Source organism: Xenopus tropicalis, chromosome 5 (genome assembly GCF_000004195.4).
Source record: "Xenopus tropicalis strain Nigerian chromosome 5, UCB_Xtro_10.0, whole genome shotgun sequence".
Classification (NCBI taxonomy): domain Eukaryota; kingdom Metazoa; phylum Chordata; class Amphibia; order Anura; family Pipidae; genus Xenopus; species Xenopus tropicalis.
This window is the reverse complement of record NC_030681.2, coordinates 10,526,961-10,553,060: the sequence shown is the minus strand read 5'-3', so window position 1 is coordinate 10,553,060 and position 26,100 is coordinate 10,526,961. Positions and strand designations below refer to the sequence as shown.

At 45.0% G+C, this 26,100-nt stretch overlaps 1 long non-coding RNA gene across 2 annotated transcripts in view; it reads right to left on the bottom strand.

The window, feature by feature from the left end:
* Window positions 1–26,100, bottom strand: part of LOC105947462 — a 34,530-nt gene that overhangs the window by 3,496 nt on the left and 4,934 nt on the right. For both annotated transcript variants that reach the window (XR_001170916.3, XR_004222667.1), the window contains exons 2-3: window positions 22,447–22,522; window positions 13,459–13,529 (exon numbers count right to left, since the gene is read on the bottom strand). This is a non-coding gene — a long non-coding RNA (uncharacterized LOC105947462). The remainder of the gene's footprint in view (window positions 1–13,458; window positions 13,530–22,446; window positions 22,523–26,100) is intronic.

Sequence of the window (26,100 nt, the reverse complement as noted above, 5' to 3'; positions counted from 1 at the left end):
CCCCACTGACTGCATAATGTGTAAATGCGGTGTCGTACAGGGAGCTCATTGACTTTTCTGGGAATATACAGGGAATACCAAATAGACACGTTGTTACACTGACAGGTCTATTGACTTGGGGTTTAAATGAATGTTAGATGCTACAGTAAAACTGTCTCCAAGGAAACAGAGATGACAGCAAATAATAATTTGAACCTTGTAGGGCAGGCCTGAGGCTGGGATCAAAATAGACCCTGGCATTCCCAGTACCCAGAGGCACAAACTGCCCCCCCCCCAGCCCAATAAATAGTGACTGTCTGTGGCACCTTACAGCCCCCCTGGCATTCCCAGTACCCAGAGGCACAAACAGCCCCCCCCAGCCCAATAAATAGTGACTGTCTGTGGCACCTTACAGCCCCCCTGGCATTCCCAGTACCCAGAGGCACAAACAGCCCCCCAGCCCAATAAATAGTGACTGTCTGTGGCACCTTACAGCCCCCCTGGCATTCCCAGTACCCAGAGGCACAAACAGCCCCCCAGCCCAATAAATAGTGAGTGTCTGTGGCACCTTACAGCCCCCCTGGCATTCCCAGTACCCAGAGGCACAAACAGCCCCCCCCCAAGCCCAATAAATAGTGACTGTCTGTGGCACCTTACAGCCCCCCTGGCATTCCCAGTACCCAGAGGCACAAACAGCCCCCCCAGCCCAATAAATAGTGACTGTCTGTGGCACATTACAGCCCCCCTGGCATTCCCAGTACCCAGAGGCACAAACATCCCCCCCAGCCCAATAAATAGTGACTGCCTATGGCATCTTACAGCAGCCCCCCTGGCATTCCCAGTACCCAGAGGCACAAACAGCCCCCCCAGCCCAATAAATAGTGACTGTCTGTGGCACCTTACAGCCCCCCTAGCATTCCCAGTACCCAGAGGCACAAACAGCCCCCCCCCCAAGCCCAATAAATAGTGACTGTCTGTGGCACCTTACAGCCCCCCTGGCATTCCCAGTACCCAGAGGCACAAACAGCCCCCCCAGCCCAATAAATAGTGACTGTCTGTGGCACCTTACAGCCCCCCTGGCATTCCCAGTACCCAGAGGCACAAACATCCCCCCCAGCCCAATAAATAGTGACTGCCTATGGCATCTTACAGCAGCCCCCCTGGCATTTGCCACAACCCACAGATTGCCAGTCTGGCCAGTTGTAGGGATGCGCATAACCTGTTATTGTCAGAGATGCCCCTAGGTGGCACAAGAGGGCTTTCCATAGTGACCCTCTGCCTACCTGTGCTGCTGTCCAACATGTCTTTCTACACATTCAGTAAAACTGGATACTATGATGTATTTAAAATATCTGATAGACCTGATTTTCCCTTGTAATTTTACATCTTTTTCCTCCCCTTAGGGCAGTGGTTCTCAACCTTCCTAATGCCGTGACCCTTTAATACAGTTCCCCATGTTGTGGTGACCCCCAACCGTAAAATTATTTCTAAGACCATCGGAAATATATGTTTTCCAATGGTCTTCGGCGACCCCTGTGAAAGGGTCCCGACCCACAGGCTGAGAACTGCTGCCTTAGGGGCACCCCTGCCTCTGGGCCCCAAGCCCCTCTGCTTTTCCCACACACCATGGAAAGCAGAAGGACATTTATAGTCAGTTACCCCCATATGTAATAAAAGGAACAAAATGTCCCATTAGCAGTAACCCAAAGCAGCCAATAAGATGTTTGCTTTAAAACTGCTGATTGGTTGCTATGGCTTACTGCTCCTGGGCAAACACTTATTACATACCCTCATTAGAGTCAATAACACTCAAAAAGATCTGTTGAACCAAGCCTGTTTAGCAATATAAAACAGTATAAAACTGTGAATATCCCAGAAACCACTTAAAACAGATAACTAGAGGACATGTAAAGTCTGTTTCACTGGGGGGGTGCCAAAATGTTAGGAACCCCCCAGTGTAATAGATTGCTAAGTATTCCCCCGGGGCCACACCATCCCCTTACCTTACTTTCTTATTGCTTGGTGTTCTGCACATGTGCAGTAGAGTAAATCTCAAAGGGTATATTCTACTGCGAATGTGCGGACAGGAGTTTGCACAGGGGATGCCAGGATAAAGGTAAATTGGGGACGGGGCTCTCAGACAGTTTTTTCCACAGGCTGGAACACCAATCTGAGGGAAAAAATGTAGCAATCTATCTTTTGGCACCCTCCAGCAATGGCGGAATTATACAGGAAGCAGACCCATCGGTCGTGGGGGGGACCGCAGCGTCTACTTCTACAGCATTAGAAATACCCTAATAGCAGGCGGATGTGGGATGAGGCCAGAAAAATTGAAATTATTTGGCCTTTAAAAGAATACTGTCATGATGCGCTGCACATTAGAACTGCTTTCAGCTAACCTATTGTTTCTCCTACTCCCATGTAACTGGAGGAGTCCCAAGCCGGACTTGGATTTCTTACTATTGAGTGTTATTCTGATACTGGGAGCTGCTATCTTGCTCCCTTCCCATTGTTCTGCTGATCGGCTGCTGGGGGGGGGATATCACTCCAACTTGCAGCGCAGCAGTAAAGTGTGCCTGAGTCTGAGCTTTCAGCCAGCGCTACACATTAGAACTGCTTTCAGCTAACCTATTGTTTCTCCTTCTCCCATGTAACTGGAGGAGTCCCAATCCAGACTTGGATTTCTTACTATTGAGTGCTATTCTGATACCTACTGGGAGCTGCTATCTTGCTCCCTTCCCATTGTTCTGCTGATCGGCTGCTGGGGGGGAGGGGGGGTATCACTCCAACTTGCAGCGCAGCAGTAAAGTGTGCCTGAGTCTGAGCTTTCAGAACGAGCCAGCGCTACACATTAGAACTGCTTCCAGCTAATCTATTGTTTCTCCTACTCCCATGTAACTGGAGGAGTCCCAAGCCAGACTTGGATTTCTTACTATTGAGTGCTATTCTGATACCTACTGGGAGCTGCTATCTTGCTCCCTTCCCATTGTTCTGCTGATCGGCTGCTGGGGGTGAGCGGGGGGGGATATCACTCCAACTTGTAGCGCAGCAGTAAAGTGTGCCTGAGTCTGAGCTTTCAGCCAGCGCTACACATTAGAACTGCTTTCAGCTAACCTATTGTTTCTCCTACTCCCATGTAACTGGAGGAGTCCCAAGCCGGACTTGGATTTCTTACTATTGAGTGCTATTCTGATACCTACTGGGAGCTGCTATCTTGCTCCCTTCCCATTGTTCTGCTGATCGGCTGCTGGGGGGGGGGGGGGGGGGGGGGGCTGTTACTAAGGGAGAAAGTGGTCCAACCTCTTATTGGCTATTATTGATTATTAATATCGATTATACCAATTATGGTAAGAAGATAAGAAGAAATGATATATATGATAATGTGCAAGAGTAAAATAAAAGCAGCAGGGCAGATATTGGCACGGCCCCAAATGCTTTTATACAGCAGTGGAACAGGAGTTAGATGGGTTCCCACGTGGCACCAAGCAGAACTACCAATGTACTTACAGGCTGCCCAAATCCATATCTGGCACTGCCCTCACTAATGATTCATAAAGCCTTCAAGGACAAAGCGCCGTCTCTCTGTAATGATTCTGATCTGGGAAGTGACATCTGTTATGGGGACACAGACCGACAGCACTGCAGCCCATCTGCACCACAAATACATCCGTTTGTTTAGATTTTGGAACAGAGGGATGAAGAGATGGAGGCAGGACAGGGATGGAGTTAGTAAGGAGGGGTCCCCTAGCAACGACGGGAGCCTGGGGTGCCCGGGGAGTAGGGCAATTACAGTTGAAGAGAGAAGATTTTTTGAATTACATTATGTTGGACTGGCAATCTATAGAAAATTATTTGGCTACTCTCTGTCCTGCACAGGAGTCTATCTATCTATCTCTCTATCTATCTATCTATCTATCTCTCTATCTATCTATCTATTGAGCTGGGAAGTACATGATGTCTGCAGATTATACAATACATGTATAATATATCATCTATCTATCTATCTATCATCTATCTATCATCTCTCTATCTATCATATCTCTATCATCTATCTATCTATCTATCTATCTATCTTCCTACCTATCTTTCGAGCTGGGAAGTACATGACATCTGCAGATTATGCAATACATGTATAATATATCCTCTATTTATCCATCTATCTATCTATCATCTATCTATCCATCTTTCTATCAATCAATCAATCAATCATCTATCTATCTATCATCTCTCTATCTATCTATCATATCTCTATCATCTATCTATCTTCCTACCTATCTTTCGAGCTGGGAAGTACATGACATCTGCAGATTATGCAATACATGTATAATATATCCTCTATCTATCTATCTATCTATCTATCTATCTATCTATCTATCATCTATCTATCCATTTTCTATCAATCAATCAATCAATCATCTATCTATCTATAATCTATCTATCTATCGATATATACTATACGTGTATATAAATGCCGAGTCAGAAAATACACTATATATGACACAGAGCTTGCCACAGTGAAATTGTGCCATTCTCTATTCATTTTTATGGGGTTGAATTCTCACTTTCACCCTTTCTTTAATAAATCTGCTCGTTGGTATATACATTGGGACATGTAACTGATATGAATGTACCATGTACCTCCCAGAACTCTCATTCATAATAACCGGCTCTCTGGTTAGCAGAGACATTCACATCATTATATAAGGAAGGGTTTAATCAGGGCTGAAGGACAAGAGCCCAGATTTAATGCTAATGACAGTACTGAATTAAACTTGTGCCTTTAGCTTTATGAGAGATTTTGATAATACAGCTCATTGGGGGGTGAAATTAATGTTTCTGTAAAACAAAATAAGAAAAAACAGGAAAAACAATAGAAGAGATATTTTTAGGTCTCTCAGTGGGGTTTGGGGGCACTGAATCAGATACATTGATATGAGACTGGGGGCTGGATATGTACCTTCAGCCTTACAATTACCTTTCACTAAGATTAATGGCATTCTAGCTATTTATTTATATTTAACTTCAGTTTAAGGAAATAATTATAATTTTAAACAATGATTCCCTTTTTCTTAATAATAATAATAATAATAATAATAATAATAATAATAAAACAGTACCTGTACTTGATCACAGCTAAGATATAATGAATCCTTATTGTCCTTATTGTTGGCAAAACAATCCTGTTGGGTTTATTTAATGTTTAAAAGTTGTAGACTTAAGGTATGGAGATCCAAATTACAGAAAGATCCCTTATCCGGAAAACCCCAGGTACCGAGCATTCTGGATAACAGGTCCTATACCTGTACTTTGGAGAGAGGCAACACTGAGAATCCAGTCATTCAAAATACACACACACTTGTAGAACTATTTTGTCACGATCCTTGGAATACCAATTGCAATGTAACGCTTTGAAAGACATAAGTAACACAAAAACCATCACATAAACTAGTTACCCACAAGTCAACATCAGATATAGTCCGATATGGCCAAATACAGCTTTAACCCCCCCCCCCAACCATTTACTTTCAGATCTGCCAATGCCCCATATATCTGCAGAGAGGCACCATGTCTGCTGTCACACAGGAGAGTCTGCCCAAACTGCTCTCCAAGTACATAAAATATATATTATTTAATACAATTAATACTGGCTCCTGTTTATGTTGAACAAGGGGGTACAGAGGGAACCCCTTTATTAGAAAATGTCTGCCTTTTATTCTAAAAAAGCTCAATACTGCGAAGAGCCCCTAGACATTCCAAGTCAACATGTCAGCCCATGTGTGGTGCGCTTGGGACTACCTGCCCGACCAATTTTCCTTTGAGTAGGGATGAAAATCCCATCAACCCCACTGACTCGTTGACGTGTTCATACATTTCAATCCCCCACCATGAAAATGTTACCCACAACTTGCATCTGATCCAAGGAAATGACGCTGAAATTCTGGGGCATCATGCAGGATGGCAGCATTTAGGTCTGGACTTGGATTCAAAATAGGCCCTGGCATTTTCCATACAAGGAGGCCCAAACAGCCCCCCAGCCCAATAAATAGTGACTGTCTATGGCATCTTACAGCAGCCCCCCTGGCATTCCCAGTACCCACAGATTGCCAGTCCGGGCCTGCACTAAGGCCAAAACAGGCCAAACTGCCCCAACAAATGTGTGGTACCCTTAGAAGTCTGGGTCCCTAATAACACAGTGGGAGTGGTCTACTGGAGTCCCAGTGGACCTCCTAATGAGCCATTGGCCCCTTCCTATTTCCACCAGAAGCCTATAATCCTTGTATACCATTTACACCGGTCTCCATCTAATAGCTGTGAGAGTGGGCTCTGGATATCAGGTTCTCTGGGGGCCGTGGAAGACCCACTCGGACAGTAGGCCTTAAGCAAGGCAAAGAGGCATTTCTGAATTTTTATGGTTATGGACAGCAAACCCTTTGATTAAACAGTGGCCCACCAGCTATACAGGGCCCCGGGCTGGACGTCACTGCTGATTCGCTACCACAACACAGGCAGGGTTGCCATACGTCTGCCAGCCAGGGTGATATATTTTTTTACTGGTTGTTTCCAGAGGGGACCGGCTAATTCTTTTTCTCTGAATAGCGCAGAATAAATCTAATGGCCCCCTCTCTTTATCATTTTAATGAAAGCCACGGGAAGCTCTCACTTTCAGACTGGATAAAGGTTAGAAATGGCTGCATTAGTTTAGGCGTCAAGCGACACACAATATGCTTGTCACGGCAATTTCACGAGGGTGACGAGAGGAGGGCAGGCAAGCGGCGGCCATTATGCCATTGGACTCCAGCTTCTTTTGTCCGCTTCATTACTGGAACCCCTGGCTATTCAGCCTATAAATGGGCTCTGTCCCAATGCTATGTGCCTGCTATTTACATTATATATGGTGCTCTTTGTCTCTATTTCATTGTTTTCCTTTATTATTAGCAGTTAGACACCAACAAAGGAAGATTATACAGTAACCGTCAAAGTTTTGCTCCATGCAGTAACCCTTAGCAACCAATGGCAGTTCTATTTTACAGGGGTACTGTAGTTAGTATAAAAGTGCCCATCTCATTGGTCCTTGTGGTTTATTTACACAGATAAAGCTGTTTTTCTGTAGGACAGAAAGAGCATTTGCCCTGGGCCTGCAACTTGCACCTTCCAGCCATAGTGTGGGTGCTTCGCAGCCCTGTACCTAACACGTGCCATAGGGCAGCCATTGAGTAAAGGGTCCTGTGCCCACCGCCCATCCAGTGGCATAACTTGAAGGCGCAGCCCCCCCGAAAAAAGACTTTAGAGGGGCCCTGCACACGGGAATTCCTAACTGGAACTTCATGCCTGCCCCCTACTTCCCCAGCTCCCTGGCCTCAGGTAGGAGAGTGGTCTAGGGGGGAAATTCTATCGCTATAGAGGAAGCACACCCCACAATCTGGACCCCCCCGCAAAAAGTATTTGGAGGGGCCCGGCACACATAAATTCCTACCTGGAACTTCACGCCTGCCCCCTAGTTACCCAGCTCCCCGGCCCCAGGTAGGAGAGTGGCCTGGGGGGATTTCTATCGCTATAGAGGAAGCAGACCCCACAATCTGGGCCCCCCCACAAAAAGTATTCGGAGGGGCCCAGCACACATGAATTCCCACCTGGAACTTCACACCTGCCGCCTGCTTCCCCAGCTCCCTGGCCTCAGGTAGGAGAGTGGTCTAGGGGGGGATTTCTATCTCTATAGAGGAAGCAGACCCCATGATCTGGGCTCCCCCCCCCCTCAAAAAGTCTTTGGAGGGGCCCGGCACACAGAAATTCCTACATGGAACATCGCGCCTTCCCCTGCTTCCCCAGCTCCCCGGCCGCAGGTAGGAGAGTGGCCTAGGGGGGCAAAAAAACTCAAATCATGCAAAAAATAAATAAATAAAATACAAATGTTAGTAAATGACCCCTTAAGTGTAACAATAGTATTATAAAACATTATTAATCCGTGTCGTGGCCCTTGCAATAATCACATAATTACCGTGGGACAGAGAACATAATTGCATAACGTAACTTTTCAGCTCCAAATAAACTCACTGTAATAACCATAATCTCCTGTATCCAGCTGGAGAATGTGTTGGAACAATACAGACACTTTGGGAAGCTGATTCTAACCACTGTTTTATTAAACTACCTTGGCAGGGCCTGGGACATGCTAGGGCCCCTATCTAGGACAATAGGGGGTTATAGAAATCAAACATGTCCAGCTGCTATGGAGTTACTGGTTATAGTATACCCTTTAGATCTTTGTGCTGACCACTTCTTCTATAGTCATACAAGAGTCATGACTTGGCTTCCGGTCATTTGAAAAAAGGCGATACGGCGATGCAGGGGAAGCATCCACTATGCGACAATCGATTGATCGATTCTAGCCTGACTCCTTCCTATACAGAAGGATGGCTAGGATCGATCAATCGATCGCCGCATAGTGGATGCTTCCCCTGCATCGCCGTATCGCCTTTTTTCAAATGACCGGAAGCCAAGTTTTAACAGGTACTTTCTAATAAAGCATTCAAAATAATAAATGGTTTGCAGGATAGGGCAATTATTAAGGCAGGGTAGAATAGATTTTTTACTTAAAAATTTTTAGTGTTACTTTTCCTTTACAGGAGAAGGAAAGGCTAATAAAGAGTTAATTTCAAGCTGCAGGCATACCTTCAGTTCTCTCAATAGTGCCCTTAAGTCTCCCCATATTTCACCTGTTCTGAAGATCTGAAGCCAAACAGGAAGAAAAAACGCTGAGCTGTGTAAAGAAGACTCCCAGAATGCATGGCTCCTGCACAGACACTACGACCAGCTAACGAGTAAGTGCATGCGCATTGAACATACCCTGTGAGCGCGCTTTCCATCTCACAAGCAGGAGCGGCTGGGGCAGAGTAGGTCGCTCTCGCGTCTAGGGGGAGGGAGAAGGTTCGCACATGCGTGTTTCCTTACGCAGCACCATGTTGGATATCCAACATGGCGGCCGCAATCAAAGAACTACAGCGATTTAGAAAGTGCAGGTAATGTACTGGCTTTCCAGGTAAAAAAAGGTAGCGATCAGCTACTGGGACATGAGGCCTTTTGAGTTATGGGGGGGGGGGGGGGGGGTCGCTTTATTAACCCTTTCCTTCTCCTTTAAGAAGATCCCCTTAAAGTAGAACTAAAGCTTAACTAAAGAATTAGGCTAGAAATGTACATTATGTTCTGGCCTTCTGTACCAGCCCAAGGCCCCCACAGGCCTTTAGCAGGGAGGGTCTGTGCCCCCAAAGATGCCCCCAATAGCCCCCCATCTTGTTTTCTGCTGATTCCCAGCACATTCTCTGGGCTGCTGTCACTTATCTGAGATTAGGGTTGACCAGTCTAGCCAGCAAATCGCCAGCTAGGGCTAGTGCCAGTATTACAAATTTACCTGCAATATACCTGCCAGTAAATTTGTAAGGCTGGCAACCCTAACAATATATCCCTCCCTTCCCTGACTGTCTTCATGGCCAATCAGCCCCTTTTAAATAGAGACAGTGTTTGGCCTGCCCATTTTCCTGCCCCATATGCCCATTCCCCTGCATAGCCCACCCATTCATGACATCATTGCCCACTCCAAAATGAAGTCACTGGCTGCCACCAAAACCAAGGGTCGGTATTCTAAAGAAAAAAAGGTGGCAAACCTTCCTGAGCTTAGGGACCCACTCACAATATACAATATATATAGAATATAAATGTCACAATATCAGGCTGATATAAAATATGGCATTTCAAGCCATATTCATTCTTAGGGTTTGGTTCTTCTTTAAGAGCGGACAGTGGTAATGGACTGGATCTTCTTTGCAGCTGAAAAGGTGATGGCAATTCTATTTCCATGTTAGGGCAGGCCTTGGAAGTTTCTTATTGTACTATTGTACTTATGTACCTATGTTTCTTATGTACGCGGTGCTGCCAATATGCCTTTCCATCAGGGAATTCAGCCGGAATTTGCAGTGGTGAGGTGGCCAGCTGGGTTGCCTAGGGTGCTCAGTAAGCTGCCTCTGTTGGGTTGCCTAAGGTGCCCCCTCCCCTGTTGTTGGTTTTGAGATTTTATTCTAAAAAGGACAATATCTACATTTTTTTTAATGTTTTGTACTTATTCATTGGCTTCCTAGCTTGGGCAAAAATCAAATAGCCTCCTTCATGATAAAACTGTCTCTAGTGCCTTTTGTATGGTAATTAGACTGTAAGCTTCACTGGGCCAAGGAGCGTAACGTTAGGGCTACATCAGTACTGGTTACTAATAACACAATGCTATTTCTGCAGGGAAATGACAGATTCACTCCCAGTTTGTAGTAAGCTGTTCCTTCCCTGCAAAGGGACACAACAAACCACGTCTCTGCTGCCAAGTTTCCAGCAAATGATAAAGTAATGTTGCAATGTATGCCGAGCAGCAAATGATGTCAAGCAGCAGAATCCTGTGTTATCCGAGCGTGAAATCATCTTTATCATCCCAACTGGGGCCAGGGAGCCACGGGCAGTGAGGGGAGCTGAATGAGGAGCGGTTACATGGGATGGATAATGTACAGCAGCCATTAAGCACTCACGCTGCCTTTCAGCCTACTCCGGAGCATTCCCAGGAAAACACAGAACCCCCAGACTGGGATTCCAAATACGCCCTGGCATTTCAAGTTTGCAGCCCCCCCAGCCCAATAAATAGTGACTGTCTATGGCATCGTACAGCAGCTCCTCTGGAATTTTCAGAACCCAAAGATTGCCAGTCAGGGCCTACATGCAATTTCACTGAGGATTTTCAGTCCGGTTGGCGTCACGTCTGGCATTTGGCATCACAACAACATTAGAACCTGTTTCTTTAGGTGCAAGGTCACTGCAGCAATTAAGGCAGGATGCTGTGGGAACCCATAAACTAATGCCACCTTCATGGTTGGCAGCAGCTCCAGGGTTCTCTGGTGTCAGTAGAAACATTTGGGCATGATATTTGGCCAAATGAATGGGCGCTCAATGCAACTTTGTGGAATGAGACACATGTTAAAGGAGACATATCCTATAAAAATTATGAATGTTCCAGTGAATTATTCTCCTCTAGATATAGAAGGATTGTGCTTAAAAATGTTGTGTTTCAGACTTATTTATTGAGAAATTCCACAAAAACCCCACCAGTCCCGCCCATCTGTTCCACTTCCTGCTGGCTGAATTCTCTGGATGAGCTGGGGAGCCGGCGGCCCTCCGTACACTGCACTGTAGGATAGGAACCAATCAGCAGCTAGATGGCCTGACCTGATAGGGAACTGAAGCTGGACTCTGCTTGTGTGAGTGCAGGGCTGTGATTGGCTATCCCCTCCTACTGTGCTTCTGGCAGGGACCGTTAGGACACACCCACTCTTCATTTCACATTGGACAGAGAAGTGATAGGATCTATAGGGAGCTCCAATAAAGGCGCCATTGGTACAGATAGGATTAATTTTTAGCACAAAGTGAAACCAGCACCGTATATTATTCATAATTGCCTACAAAATTTGCGTTTTTCCCATTTATCCAATATGTCTCTTTTAATGAATGGCATTTTTTCCCACAATGACTTCAGCCATTTTGCCAATTGCAGCTGCACTTTGGGTCACAAATGACCACTGGTTTCCAATGGATCCATCCTGCCTCATTTGAAAGGTGTGCAACCCTACCTCTAAAAATCCAAGGTGCAACTTGCACAAAATTTGCATCAAAACACAGCTACAATTGCGTATTCCAACAGACAACACTAAGAGCGAGCCCACAGTTATGTTGGAAGCAAGATTTGTGCCTGGAATTTCACAATGTACACTGTACTTGCCAATTCGTAAATTACTGCATAAAGCAGTGAACCCAACCAACATGTTGCTCACCAATCCATTGGAATTTCCAGTGACCTCAAAGCAGGTGCTTATTGTTTAATTCCTGGCTTGGAGGGAAGTTTTAGTTGCATCAAAACCAAGTGTACTCTGTCTGTCCACATAGGGGCAACCAAATAGCCAATAACAGCTATTGTGGCTCACAGGTAAAAAAAAGTTGTGGACCCCTGCCCTAAAGACTGTGTTGCCCAATTAAATTGTGATTGTATAGAGCAGGGGTCCCCAACCTTTCTTACTTGTGTGCTACAGTCAAATGTAAAAAGACTTGGAGAGCAACACAAGCACCATAAAAGTTCATGGAGGAGCCAAATAAGGGCTGTGATTGGCTGTTTGGTTGCCTCTCTGCACACGATCATCTTACAGGAGGCCTTGTTTGGTAGTACATTTTGTTTTTATTCAGCCACCAAGTCAGAAATTCAAAAATAATTCCCTGGTTTGGGGGCACTGAGAGCAACATCCAAGGGGTTGGTGAGTAACATGTTCCCCCCGAGCCACTGGTTGGGGATCACTGGTATAGGGAGTAGTGGCAGTGTCAGGGAATAAACCTTCAGGATAATGGAATGCTGGGGCTTTTGAACCCTGTTGGCCTTAGGTGGAAGCAGTGGTGCTTAAAACTCCCATTTATGGCTTCAGAGGGGCTAGAAGGGGCCCTGCCTGCCATTAAGGGGAACTTTTATAAACTCTGTGGGAGTGCATGTAAGTTTTTCATATGTGGCCCCTCAGCCAGGAGATCAGTGTTAAAAGATACAGAAGGGCTGTGTATAGTAGTGTTGTGCAGGCTGGCCCAAAACCCAGGGGGCAGGTTTGTGGTGATAAAAGAGTACAATTGTGGATCACAGGTATGTGGTATTTTTATCTCTTCTTCTTTCCAGGCGACGTCACCAAAGTATATTGTTTTGGTGCTAAAGTTGCACCTTTAATAGTGAATAAAGGCAAAGGCAAATAAAGTCATATCCATAATTACATAGGGTTGCAAAAAGAACAAAGTCCATTAAGTTCAACCCTTCCAAGTAAACCCAGTTTATCTTTGTAATAATATGGCTTGGTATGGGATATCCCCCCCCCCCCCCATATTTTGGCAGGGTGCTCTCTAAAATAGCTTATCCCCATCCTTATAGCTATATTATCTCATCTAATGCTCCTAACTCCTTCCACAACCTGACAGCCCAAGCCCAAGCCATTAATGTATCATTTGCAGAAACTGGGCTGCTGCATTGGATTCACGGCAGATATACAGATAAATTCAGATGTGGTTATCTTTTAATTTGATAGAAGGCGGCTATTACAGTAGCTTTGTGGCACGGCACTAACAAATTGTTCCATTTACAAGGCTTTTATCCATAATAACTCTGCGAAATCTCTGCAGCCAATTTCAGCCCAGGTGTAAATTGGAATTTAAACAAATAGCAGCTAGGGGAAACATCAGGCTCGGGATACTTCTTTATCGGTGCCCTGGGGCGCTGCCCTACTTGGAAGATGTAATTGCAAGCTTTTTTATCAGATAGGCTTATCTTTATGTGCAATGTTCAGTTTAAGGATTTTCTCTTGAGAACAAAATGGAGAATGCATGAATGGAAAAGGAAGTATTTGGTGCCATTTCTAAGGAACAAAATGTTACCTTTTAGTAGGAACGCCTGCTGTCTTGGATGCTAAAATGTAGAGATAAGTTTCTTTTTTTCCTTCTTATACCTGTAAAGATAAATGAAAGAGAAGAGTGATTTTGCAGGGGTTTAGTTTATAGGTCTCTTTGCATGGAAAAAGTGGTTCAATTTGGGGAAACCAGTGGACACTTTCTAAAGAACAAGTAAACCTTTTTTTTTTAAAAAAATCTCTAAAATTACTCACAGTTCCCAGAATAACACACCTTTCTCCCTGCATCCAGAAGCCCCACCGCCTTTTTTCTGAGCCCTCCTTCTTTTTCTGACTATGAAGACCTCAATGAGGTGCCTACTGGGCATGCTCAGACCCGGATTTCTGGAGAGGCCTGGGCCTAGGGCGGCAGAAACCCGGGGGCAGCATGCCGCCCCAATGCACCAAAATCTTAAAATTTTTGTTCCCATACGGAGCAATGGGGGCTTCTCCCCACTGCTCCGTATGCAAGTTTGGCCTACATAACTGCTTGAATTCATATGGGTGTATTCCATCAGACCCTGGTGGTTTATCAATATTAACCTGTGTTAACAAATAGCCTGGTAAGGTGTATACAGCACTGAATGGCTAGCAGATTCAATTCGGGCAGAGTGTAATAACTGCCCCGCAAGTTTCTTTGCATTTCTGCCCCACAGAGTACAAAATACAACAGGAAAGATACAATCTGGCGGTGATACTGATCCTGCACTGCTGTCCCTGCCTGTAAATGTAAATGTATCCCATATCTTACAGCTGAATGTCACTGCGCATCCTTGGCCTCTGTGTTATACCCTTCACTAGGCTCGACTGCCGTAACATGAAACTTTCATTGACTGATGAAAAATATGCAAGCTTTGGAGTGTTTATATCTCTATATTATGGAAGATATATATACATATATATACAGAGAGATAGGGTGCAGTTTTAAACAGGTTGTTCACCTTAGTTATTTCACTTTTGGTCACCAACTCCAGTTTTGAATTTCAGCAGCTATTTGGTGGCTAGGGTCTAAATTACGTTAGCAACCAGGGAGTGGCATAAATGAGAGACTGTAATATAAATAGGAGAGGGATGTAACCTCACAGAACTGAAAAAAAATGTTTTGTTTTTTTGCTGCCGAGGTCAGGGACCTCTCAGGCTGAAAGAAGAATGCCAGGCTGAGAGCAGCGGAGCCAGTGCTCTGTAGGGTCTTACCCTAAGGGGCACATTTACTAATCCACGAACGTCCGAAAAGTGCCCGAATGCGTTTTTTTCGTAATGATCGGTATTTTGCGATTTTTGCGTAAATTGTCGTGACTTTTTCGTAGCCATTACGACTTGCTCGTAAATGATCGCGACTTTTTCGTAGCCATTACGACTTGCGCGAATTGTCGCGACTTTTTCATAGCCGTCGCGCCGAGTACGAAAGTTTCGGATTCATTCAAGCTTCAGTATCGTGACTTTCCTTGGGCCAGGTTGGAGCTGCAGAGTGCCATTGAGCCCTATGGGAGACTTTCCTTGGGCCGGGTTGGAGCTGCAGAGTGCCATTGAGCCCTATGGGAGACTTTCCTTGGGCCGGGTTGGAGCTGCAGAGTGCCATTGAGCCCTATGGGAGACTTTCCTTGGGCCGGGTTGGAGCTGCAGAGTGCCATTGAGCCCTATGGGAGACTTTCCTTGGGCCAAGTTGGAGCTGCAGAGTGCCATTGAGCCCTATGGGAGACTTTCCTTGGGCCGGGTTGGAGCTGCAGAGTGCCATTGAGCCCTATGGGAGACTTTCCTTGGGCTGGGTTGGAGCTGCAGAGTGCCATTGAGCCCTATGGGAGTCTTTCCTTGGGCCAGGTTGGAGCTGCAGAGTGCCATTGAGCCCTATGGGAGACTTTCCTTGGGCCGGGTTGGAGCTGCAGAGTGCCATTGAGCCCTATGGGAGACTTTCCTTGGGCCAAGTTGGAGCTGCAGAGTGCCATTGAGCCCTATGGGAGACTTTCCTTGGGCCGGGTTGGAGCTGCAGAGTGCCATTGAGCCCTATGGGAGACTTTCCTTGGGCCGGGTTGGAGCTGCAGAGTGCCATTGAGCCCTATGGGAGTCTTTCCTTGGGCCAGGTTGGAGCTGCAGAGTGCCATTGAGCCCTATGGGAGACTTTCCTTGGGCCAGGTTGGAGCTGCAGAGTGCCATTGAGCCCTATGGGAGACTTTCCTTGGGCCGGGTTGGAGCTGCAGAGTGCCATTGAGCCCTATGGGAGACTTTCCTTGGGCCGGGTTGGAGCTGCAGAGTGCCATTGAGCCCTATGGGAGACTTTCCTTGGGCCGGGTTGGAGCTGCAGAGTGCCATTGAGCCCTATGGGTGACTTTCCTTGGGCCGGGTTGGAGCTGCAGAGTGCCATTGAGCCCTATGGGAGACTTTCCTTGGGCCGGGTTGGAGCTGCAGAGTGCCATTGAGCCCTATGGGAGACTTTCCTTGGGCCGGGTTGGAGCTGCAGAGTGCCATTGAGCCCTATGGGAGACTTTCCTTGGGCCAGGTTGGAGCTGCAGAGTGCCATTGAGCCCTATGGGAGACTTTCCTTGGGCCGGGTTGGAGCTGCAGAGTGCCATTGAGCCCTATGGGAGACTTTCCTTGGGCCGGGTTGGAGCTGCAGAGTGCCATTGAGCCCTATGGGAGGCTTTCCTTGGGCCGGGTTGGAGCTGCAGAGTGCCATTGAGCCCTATGGGAGACTTCCTGGCCGGTTGGGCCGGGTTGGAGCTGCAGAGTGCCATTGAGCCCTATGGGAGACTTTCCTTGGGCCGGGTTGGAGCTGCAGAGTGCCATTGAGCCCTATGGGAGACTTTCCTTGGGCCAGGTTGGAGCTGCAGAGTGCCATTGAGCCCTATGGGAGGCTTTCCTTGGGCCGGGTTGGAGCTGCAGAGTGCCATTGAGCCCTATGGGAGACTTTCCTTGGGCCGGGTTGGAGCTGCAGAGTGCCATTGAGCCCTATGGGAGACTTTCCTTGGGCCGGGTTGGAGCTGCAGAGTGCCATTGAGCCCTATGGGAGACTTTCCTTGGGCCGGGTTGGAGCTGCAGAGTGCCATTGAGTCCTATGGGAGGCTTCCAAAATCATGCAAAGTCTGAAAGGTTTGCCCGCCGTTTCCGAGCGCTCAATACGAAAAAGTTGCAACAATATACGAGCAAGTCGTAACGGCTACGAAAAAGTTGCGGCAATTCCTGCAAGTCGTAACGGCTATGAAAAAGTTGCGACAATTTACGAAAAAGTCGTGCCGGCGATGAAAAAAAATCACAAAAAATACGAAAAAGTCGCAAATTGTTCGTTTCCAATCAGATTTTTTCCCATTCGGGATTCGGATTCGTGGATTAGTAAATCAGCCCCTAAGTGTATCCCTTGAGCTTAATAGATAGGAGTGGTGCCTTGAATCATTCAATAGGAAAAGCCTACTTCAGGCAATGAAACTATCAAGCTTACTTCTTAAAGAACATGCGGGGGAGTTTGCAATGTGGGTAGGAGAAGTGGGCCCCAGACCCCAAGTCCAACCCTGTGAACTACTATGCTAGACAGCTGGCCATCAGAGGGATTAATGACTGACGCGGTGATATCTCTGTTGATATGACCGGTGACAGCCCGGTGACCACTGGTGATTGGGTGGCCAGAAAATTAGTTTAGAGTTTTTGGGAAAAGCATAATAACAGCAGGGTGACAGCTCTAATATTTAATATAAAAAAAACAACAACAAAAAACAAAAGCAGAAAAAGGCAATTTTATATCAACTGTGTTTAATTTGAACACAAATATTCCTCTTTGTATAGGTAAGCCAGTCCGGGGATGAAAGGGTTAACTTTTGCATTACTTTGCTGCAATCATTTTTTCATGAGCTGTGCATTTATAGCCTGCTGCATAGCACACACAGATCATATTGCGCTCTCAGGAATAACATTTCAGGTCAATAGCTCGTAGCTGCTGTCTGCGGGAGGCTAAGTGCCCTTTCCCAGAGACACAGCCAGCGGCCCCTATACCCCATCCTCACAATTCCATTCTTAATCCCTCTTTTTTTTTAGGGGTCAGGACCATTTTTTAAAGATTTTTTATCTCTCCCCTTTCTTACTGGGCAAATCTGAAATCTACATCATTCATGACTAGCAAATAAACAGGGTGCCTGCTGCAGACTATACTAGTTTCAGTGTAGTCCTGCAGTATGAATCAAAAATTGTAACTTGGTTTGTTTATATATACATGTGTTTTTTTATGCGTTTAAGGTGTTTACTGGTTTGGTGCTTACAAATACAGAAAGCAAAAATTTGATTGGTAGCTATATTATTCAGATTCAACATATATCAAACCCACGTCCTTCATGCCTATTTACCAGGTAAGTAGCATAGTGGCTCATTACTACCATGCAGTAAGCATCTAAATGAACTGCTCCATGTATGTACATTATATATATATATATATATATATATATACATGTTGGCATATTGATAGCATTTTACAAATATACAAATCAGGTTTCCTACTGTACTTTGACCCACTATACAGTACACATGGTTATAGATCAGCATAATTAGCACTGCTCAGTAAATCTCTGGGGGCCCAAATGCTTTGCTTGTATAGGGCCCCCGTGAGCCAATGGGGACACTGATGGCAACCCTGCAGATAATTAAGGCTCTGTGCATAATAACCTACAGTGCAATGATGGCCTGATCTGAATTAGGTCCAAGGCTAAGCACTGATTTTTATAATGATCACCCTGCACTCAAGCTTTGCTTGAAACAAATGGGCTCTCATTAAGCATTAATTACCGACATTAGGGATCCCCTCCCTTTCCCAGCAAGGAGTAAACTGCAGGTTAAATTAAGCCATAATCTCCCTTAGCCATTTCAGGGGGACTGACCCATTTCATGTTCCCTGTCCCAGTGGAATATTAACCTCGGCAAGCATCCCCGCCTCTGAAAGCTGTCCCTGGCTGTCCCTATGGAAAGAGGGCGGCCAACCTCCAATCATTGCTATTTCAGGGCAGGAGGAAGGAAGAAGCGTTCTTCGCCCCCACTTCCTTCAAACTTCACGCAATAACTTTTCTCTTGCTAAAGGAAGGAATATGTACACAATTATTTTGGAGCTTTCCCGGGGAAAATTTAAAATTAAAATATTTGACTGTTATGTTGAGTAAAGGTGGCCATACACGGGCAGATCCGCTCGCTTGGCGATGTCGCCAAGCGAGCGGATCTTCACCCGATATCCCCACCTACGGGTGGCGATATCGGGGAGGCATGTCGGTGAATTCGATCGTTTGGCCCTGGGGCCAAATGATCGAATTCTGCAAGCGGCAATGGGGCAGTCGGTTCGGGGACCGCATGAACGAGCCGATGCGGTCCCCGATCCGACGGGATTTTCTAACCTGGCCGACCGATATCTGGCCAGTCCGATCGTTTCTGCCCCTACACGGGCCGATAAGCTGCCGAGTCGGTCCAAGGGACCGATATCGGCAGCTTCTATCGGCCCGTGTATGGGGACCTTAAGTGTACAGCAATGGGGGAGTGGCCAAAAAGTGGGTGTGGCATCAACATTTTGCGAAGCAGAAACATTCCAGTCCCTTTATTTTACGTTGGAAATTTGGTAACCTTATTATCGTTAGAGCCAGCACTACACATTAGAACTGCTTTCAGCTAACCTATTGTTTCTCCTACTCTTATGTAACTGGAGGAGTCCCAAGCCGGACTTGGATTTCTTACTATTGAGTGCTATTCTGATACCTACTGGGAGCTGCTATTTTGCTCCCTTCCCATTGTTCTGCTGATCGGCTGCTGGGGGGGAAGGAGGGGATATCACTCCAACTTGCAGCGCAGCAGTAAAGTGTGACTGAAGTTTATCAAAGCACAGGTCACATGGCTGTGGCACCCTGGGAAATGAAGAATATGGCTAGCCCCATGGGAAAAACAGATAACAATGCAATTCTCTGCTAGAGGATCTCTATTAACTAATGTGTTTTGAAAAAAACATGTTTTCCCATGACAGTATTCCTTTAACGTACAGGCGATGTCTGGGCGCCTTTAAAAGTGCCCCATCAAAAATTTCAAACCTGCCCAATCGACAAATTGACTGATATCCAAAGCTTTCGCCGACATCAGTCACCTCGTCAACCCACCATACATGCACCATACATTGTACAAAACCTTGTTTTGCACAATAGTATCAGTGTGTGGTTTATGTTGTTGATTTCTTCTTCTTCTTCTCTGTATCTGTATGAACAGTAATAAGCCAGTTCTCTCAGCCTGGAAGACCAAGAACATATAATATATAGATAAATATGGCACCGCAGGGTATCTGGTATAAGTCACATGACCTTAGCCCTCCTCTAAAATTAATTCAGAGTGCCAGGCAGCCATATTGTTGCTGCTGAGAAAAAAAGATTGCGTAAGGTCGGCTAGTCCTATACCTTATCATTTATGCCACATTTCTATTTTTGAGAGTGCCTTGCAATTTGCAGTCCCTGTGAATTTCTTTCTCTGTATCTGTAAGAATAGCAATAAGCAAATTCTCCCACGCCTCGAGTCTAGATGCCATATAATTCTCTTAACTGCGGTGTATTATTAACCTGTGGACTGAAGGCATTAAGCGTGCCGCTTGCTGGTGATTTAATGATCATTCACTCATACTGTACATAACTTTGTTAGAGCTTTTTCTTCTACCTAAAATAAATGAAAATGCACAGTATTTTACTTGCATATTTTTGTACCTTGCACAGTGGTGCTACTATATGCAACCTTTGCTTGCTGCTATATAAATAGCAAATAATGAAGGCCACAAAGGCCCAGGCCTAGGGCGTCACAAACTAAAGGGGACTTTTTACCCTAAGAAATAATACCAAATCCTTTTGTATCATGTTAGTAGAGCAAAATAAACTTTACTTACACTACATAAATTATTGAATTTCTTTTTCCTTCAATCTTGGAATTTATAGTCACAGCAAGCAGATAGGCGCCATTTTGTGTACACTGCTATTTAGGCAAGCTTTATATCTCCCTAAAATCTTATGCATTTGCCATCTAGATGAACGGAAGAGTGGCCATGCGTAACCAAGCAGAAGGGAGCGAGTGCCTGGGAGTGTGAAGAGTGCGTGCACCAAACAAGGGGGACTTGGCCTCGGGGCGCCCGGCTGGCAAATCCAGGCCTGAAAGCAGCAGTGGGGCCCTAAGGACAATTCTTCTATAAATGGTTCAACAGAGCAATGAAGAGAGGGCAAGTTAGCCCTACACCCTGGCATAGAATAATGGACTTGTCATTGATTAGTTTGCCTTCATTTTTTTTTTAAACCCCAGCTGACCTTCAGATTATACCCCATTAGCTAATACCATAATTACATATGTAAAAGAATTGTTATAATAGTCGCCTTGCTATATTTCCTAGGGTACCAATAGCAGAAAATACACACTTACCTCGAATTTCACCCTAAGTGATTTTTAGGCTAAGACCCCTTAACTCATAACAAGGTTACAGACAGGTACTTACCCATAATACCTTTCAGTTTGGGCCCTCTTTTACTCTTTAACAAATCTTGTATTGAGCATTCAAAAGTATAATTTACAGACAGGATAAATAAGCACTTGTAGAAAATGCCAAGGTTTATACAAAACTAAACAACAGAACATAAACATGGCATCACAATTTAAACAGTTTTTGCAGTGGTGCCACTTGGTTTTCCCTTGTGAGTGTGTTACTTGGTATTATTGCCCAAATTTGGCAGTGGAAGACAATTATCTAAAATCACCTGACCTACTGGTTCTAGTATATTAATCGAGTCAAAGTACATATTGATTCTTTATTCTGATCTAGGTCCAGCCATCGGCCCCACATCTTATCATATTTGGCATTCCCACCTCATATACATTTATAGAGCGATATAGCCTTTCCCACCATAGCCTCCCACATTGTCCACCTTGTGACTTTCATATCTGGGTAATAGTTTTTTTGGCACACATACATACATAGTACGGAGAGTAGGGTACTCTGTTCCATTAAGTTCCCCCACTTGGTTGAGCAAAAGTGCTTTGGAATCCCATGGCAGGAGTATATTAATCTCAGGCTGGGCCCCCTTAGCTAATAATAAGGTTACAGATATATAGAAACATTGGGGTCACCCTGCTATAGTTCCACCCCAAATCTCCCCCTAACTGGCCTTCAGGCTGGGCCCCCTTAGCTCATAGCAAGGTTACAGATATATAGAAACATTGGGGTAAAAGTCACCCTGCTATAGTTCCAGGTGTACCCAGGGCACAAATAAGCACTCACCCCAAATCCCCCCTAACTGGCCTTCAGGCTTGGCCCCCTTAGCCCATAACAAGGTTACAGATATATAGAAACATTGGGGTAACAGTCACCCTGCTATAGTTCCAGGGGTACCCAGGGCACAAATAAGCACTCACCCCAAATCCCCCCTAACTGGCCTTCAGGCTGGGCCCCCTTAGCCCATAACAAGGTTACAGATATATAGAAACATTGGGGTAACAGTCACCCTGCTATAGTTCCAGGGGTACCCAGGGCACAAATAAGCACTCACCCCAAATCCCCCCCTAACTGGCCTTCAGGCTGGGCCCCCTTAGCCCATAACAAGGTTACAGATATATAGAAACATTGGGGTAACAGTCACCCTGCTATAGTTCCAGGGGTACCCAGGGCACAAATAAGCACTCACCCCAAATCCCCCCCTAACTGGCCTTCAGGCTGGGCCCCCTTAGCCCATAACAAGGTTACAGATATATAGAAACATTGGGGTAAGTCACCCCGCTATAGTTCCAGGGGTACCCAGGGCACAAATAAGCACTCACCCCAAATCCCCCCCTAACTGGCCTTCAGGCTGGGCCCCCTTAGCCCATAACAAGGTTACAGATATATAGAAACATTGGGGTAAGTCACCCTGCTATAGTTCCAGTACAATAAATAACCCCAACCAATATCTAACTCTGAAAGGCCTTCAATTTTAGCCCCTATGCCCCTAATTATATAAAAATAAATACTTACAAAGTATTAATAGTGCTGCTCCATAGTTGCCAATATAAGATAATGATTTCCAGGAACAGTTTACCCCTGGGCTTTTCTGTAAAATAAGAAGGCAGTTCAACCATCTCAGTATAAGGAACACACCAAATAATAATGATATAAGAAATAAATAGTATTTATTTTATTATTATTTGAGGAATGCTGTCTTACTTATTAAAGCTTCGACAAGACAAGTGTAAAAGCATTACTGAGCCCCTCCAGAATGAGCCAGAATCTTATGTTGTACAGTTATGGGATTCAGGGGCGTAACTACAGAGGAAGCAGACCCTGCAGTTGCAGGGGGGCCCAGGATTGGGGGGGGGGGGGCAGTAAGACCCAAATTAATAAGCACTTTCAATATATATTGGGAGAATAGGTCAACTTATTAATGTTTTGGGGCCCTAAAATGCTGTGTGGCCCAGTAACATCTAGTTATGCCACTGATGGGATCTCTTATCAAGAAACCTGTCATTCCAAAACCTCAGAATTATGGGAAGTCCATCTCCCATAGACTCTATTTTAATAAAATAATTTACATTTTTAAAAATGATTCCCTTTTCTCTGTAATAATAAAACAGTACCTGTACTTGATCCCAACTAAGATATAATTACCCCTTATTGGGGGCAGAATAGCCCTATTGGGTTTATTTAATGGTTAAATGATTCCCTTTTCTCTGTAATAATAAAACAGTACCTGTACTTGATCCCAACTAAGATATAATTACCCCTTATTGGGGCAGAACAGCCCTATTGGGTTTATTTAATGGTTAAATGATTCCCTTTTCTCTGTAATAATAAAACAGTACCTGTACTTGATCCCAACTAAGATATAATTACCCCTTATTGGGGGCAGAACAGCCCTATTGGGTTTATTTAATGGTTAAATGATCCCCTTTTCTCTGTAATAATAAAACAGTACCTGTACTTGATTCCAACTAAGATATAATTACCCCTTATTGGGGCAGAACAGCCCTATTGGGTTTATTTAATGGTTAAATGATTCCCTTTTCTCTGTAATAATAAAACAGTACCTGTACTTGATCCCAACTAAGATATAATTACCCCTTATTGGGGGCAGAACAGTCCTATTGGGTTTATTTCATGGTTAAATGATTCCCTTTTCTCTGTAATAATAAAACAGTACCTGTACTTGATCCCAACTAAGATATAATTACCCCTTATTGGGGGCAGAACAGTCCTATTGGGTTTATTTAATGGTTAAATGATTCCCTTTTCTCTGTAATAATAAAACAGTACCTGTACTTGATCCCAACTAAGATATAATTACCCCTTATTGGGGGCAGAACAGCCCTATTGGGTTTATTTAATGGTTAAATGATTCCCTTTTCTCTGTAATAATAAAACAGTACCTGTACTTGATCCCAACTAAGTTACAATTAATCCTTATTGGAGGCAAAACAATGTTATTGGGTTTAAGTTATGCTTACATGATTATTAGTAGACTTAAGGTATGGAGATCCAAATTACAGAAAGACCCCATGTGAGTGTATAGATAGGTAAGTTTAGGTTGTGGGTGCTGGGTTTACTTGGAAGGGTTGAACTTGATGGTCTCTTGTCTTTTTTCAACCCTATGTAGCTATGCTCTGACGCTAAAGTTGTAAGTGGGGAGCGGGAGAGAGGGGGTGGCATTTGGGGCTGCTGGTACTGGTTAGAACTGAGCCAGTGAGGATTACACAATATTTGCAGAAACATAACTGGATCTGTATGTGTATGGCTAGCTTTACTCGCCATGGAACCCAGACGGTACAGTGAGTATTTGTTACAGTTTACAAGAACTATAAACCTTGGCAATCTAAATATTGACATAACCAGAGATAAAGCTCTGAAATACAAATAACCAACCTCTGGCTGTTTCCACAAGACCATTCCATACTAATATTTACCTTCTTTAAATTCAATTCAATGTACTTTATTATATTCATTTCTGCATCCGAATAAAGATCATAGCCAAGGAGCTGCCGTTGCTGTAACAGTAATGCTTTTATTTCTGACAGCGGAAAGAGAGGGATTGTTGCAATGAGCCAGCAGAAAGCATTGCTGGATACAACTTTACCTTTATTCTCCCTCTAGCTGTCAGGAAATGTAACATGTCAAAGGCATTCGGAGAGGTTGGAAGATTTAAAGGGATAATATCATGTTTATAGCTACACGGTGGAGAATTACTGTTGGCCGGCTGAAGGCCATAGTTCCTCTCTGATTGTTCTACTCTTTCAGGCCATCCTCCAGAACAATCCTCTTCAGTTCCTGCTGTTCTGATTGTTTGGACTGTTGGCTCAAATGAACAGAACAGCAGGAAATGAAGAGGAGCTCCGGATGCACATTGGCCAACCAAATGAACAATACTAAATTGGCCGTATGTGTGTATTGCCCTCGTATTGGTGTTAGTTTGTCCTGGTCAAACTACTATATGGGCTCCTGTATTGATGCCACATGGGGTCGATTCTTGGCCTGCTGAATATCAGCCCCCTACGCTGGCATCAGCCTTCTTCCTTGCCTGCACCCGGAAACCATTGGCACTGAAACGCAAGAGTTTGCTTTTTGTAGTAGACATCTGCTGTGTGTGCCTGAACCTGGGTCGGTGCAATGGTTCTGAGTGCAGGTAAGGAAGAGGGCCGACACCAACGCTGGGGTGGATTCTGGGCCTCCATTTTTCTGCAGGCCCAAAATCAGCCCGTGTAACATCAGCCTAAAGCTGGACATTCACAGTACGATCCACTTGTTTGGTGAGGTCGCCAAGCGAGCAGATCTTCTCCCGATATGCCCACCTATAGGTGGGCGATATCGGGCTAATTTGGTTGTTTGGACCTAGGGCCAAACAATCGAATTAAGACGGCGGGTATAGGTTCGGGGGGAGCATCAACGAGCTGATTCGGTCCCCAATCAGATGGAAAAAATCAAACCTGCCAGATTGAGATCTGCCTGATTTCAGGCCAGATGTTGCTAGAGAAGGCCCTTCCTTCGTGCTAATACAGGGGTAGATAAGTTGGCGAATTGGTCTAAAGGACCAATATCGGCAGCTAAAATCAGATTGGCCACCTTTAGGCAACTTGTAGGCAGGCGGAGAGAAGCTGATCTGATCTCAGATATGAGGAGCATAGATCGGCCTGAAAATTCATGCTTCCATGTTTTTATGCACCGTGTAGCTGCACTCAGGCCGATGCTGACAATCATTTTTTAAAGGGCAGTAAGCACGTCCATTAAAGAGTAAAAGCTTGTTAAAGATTTAACTCAAAAATGTTTGGACAGATCACCTGAGATTTGATGGTACCACAGAATGAACTGTTAAAAGCGATCCCCAAACTGGCAGACATGCCCAGTCCTTTAACACCATGGTCATATCATCATCTTCCAAGCAGCCCAACCCAATCTGTTTTTTTTCATATTTGTCCTTTCACCCTTACCTGCCAATTTCCTCTCTTTCCGTTAGCTACAATGTCTGACAATACAGAGCTAATACAAAGTAAAGAATGCCTGTGCTCTACCAAACAATGCAGCGACCGACACTCACAGGAGTTATAATCAATAGTGATCTATTTATATGAACAACTGTCGGCTCTTACGGTGACTATTGGACACAGCTGTTTGAACCTTCCTATTGCTGCTGTCAGTCAGAGG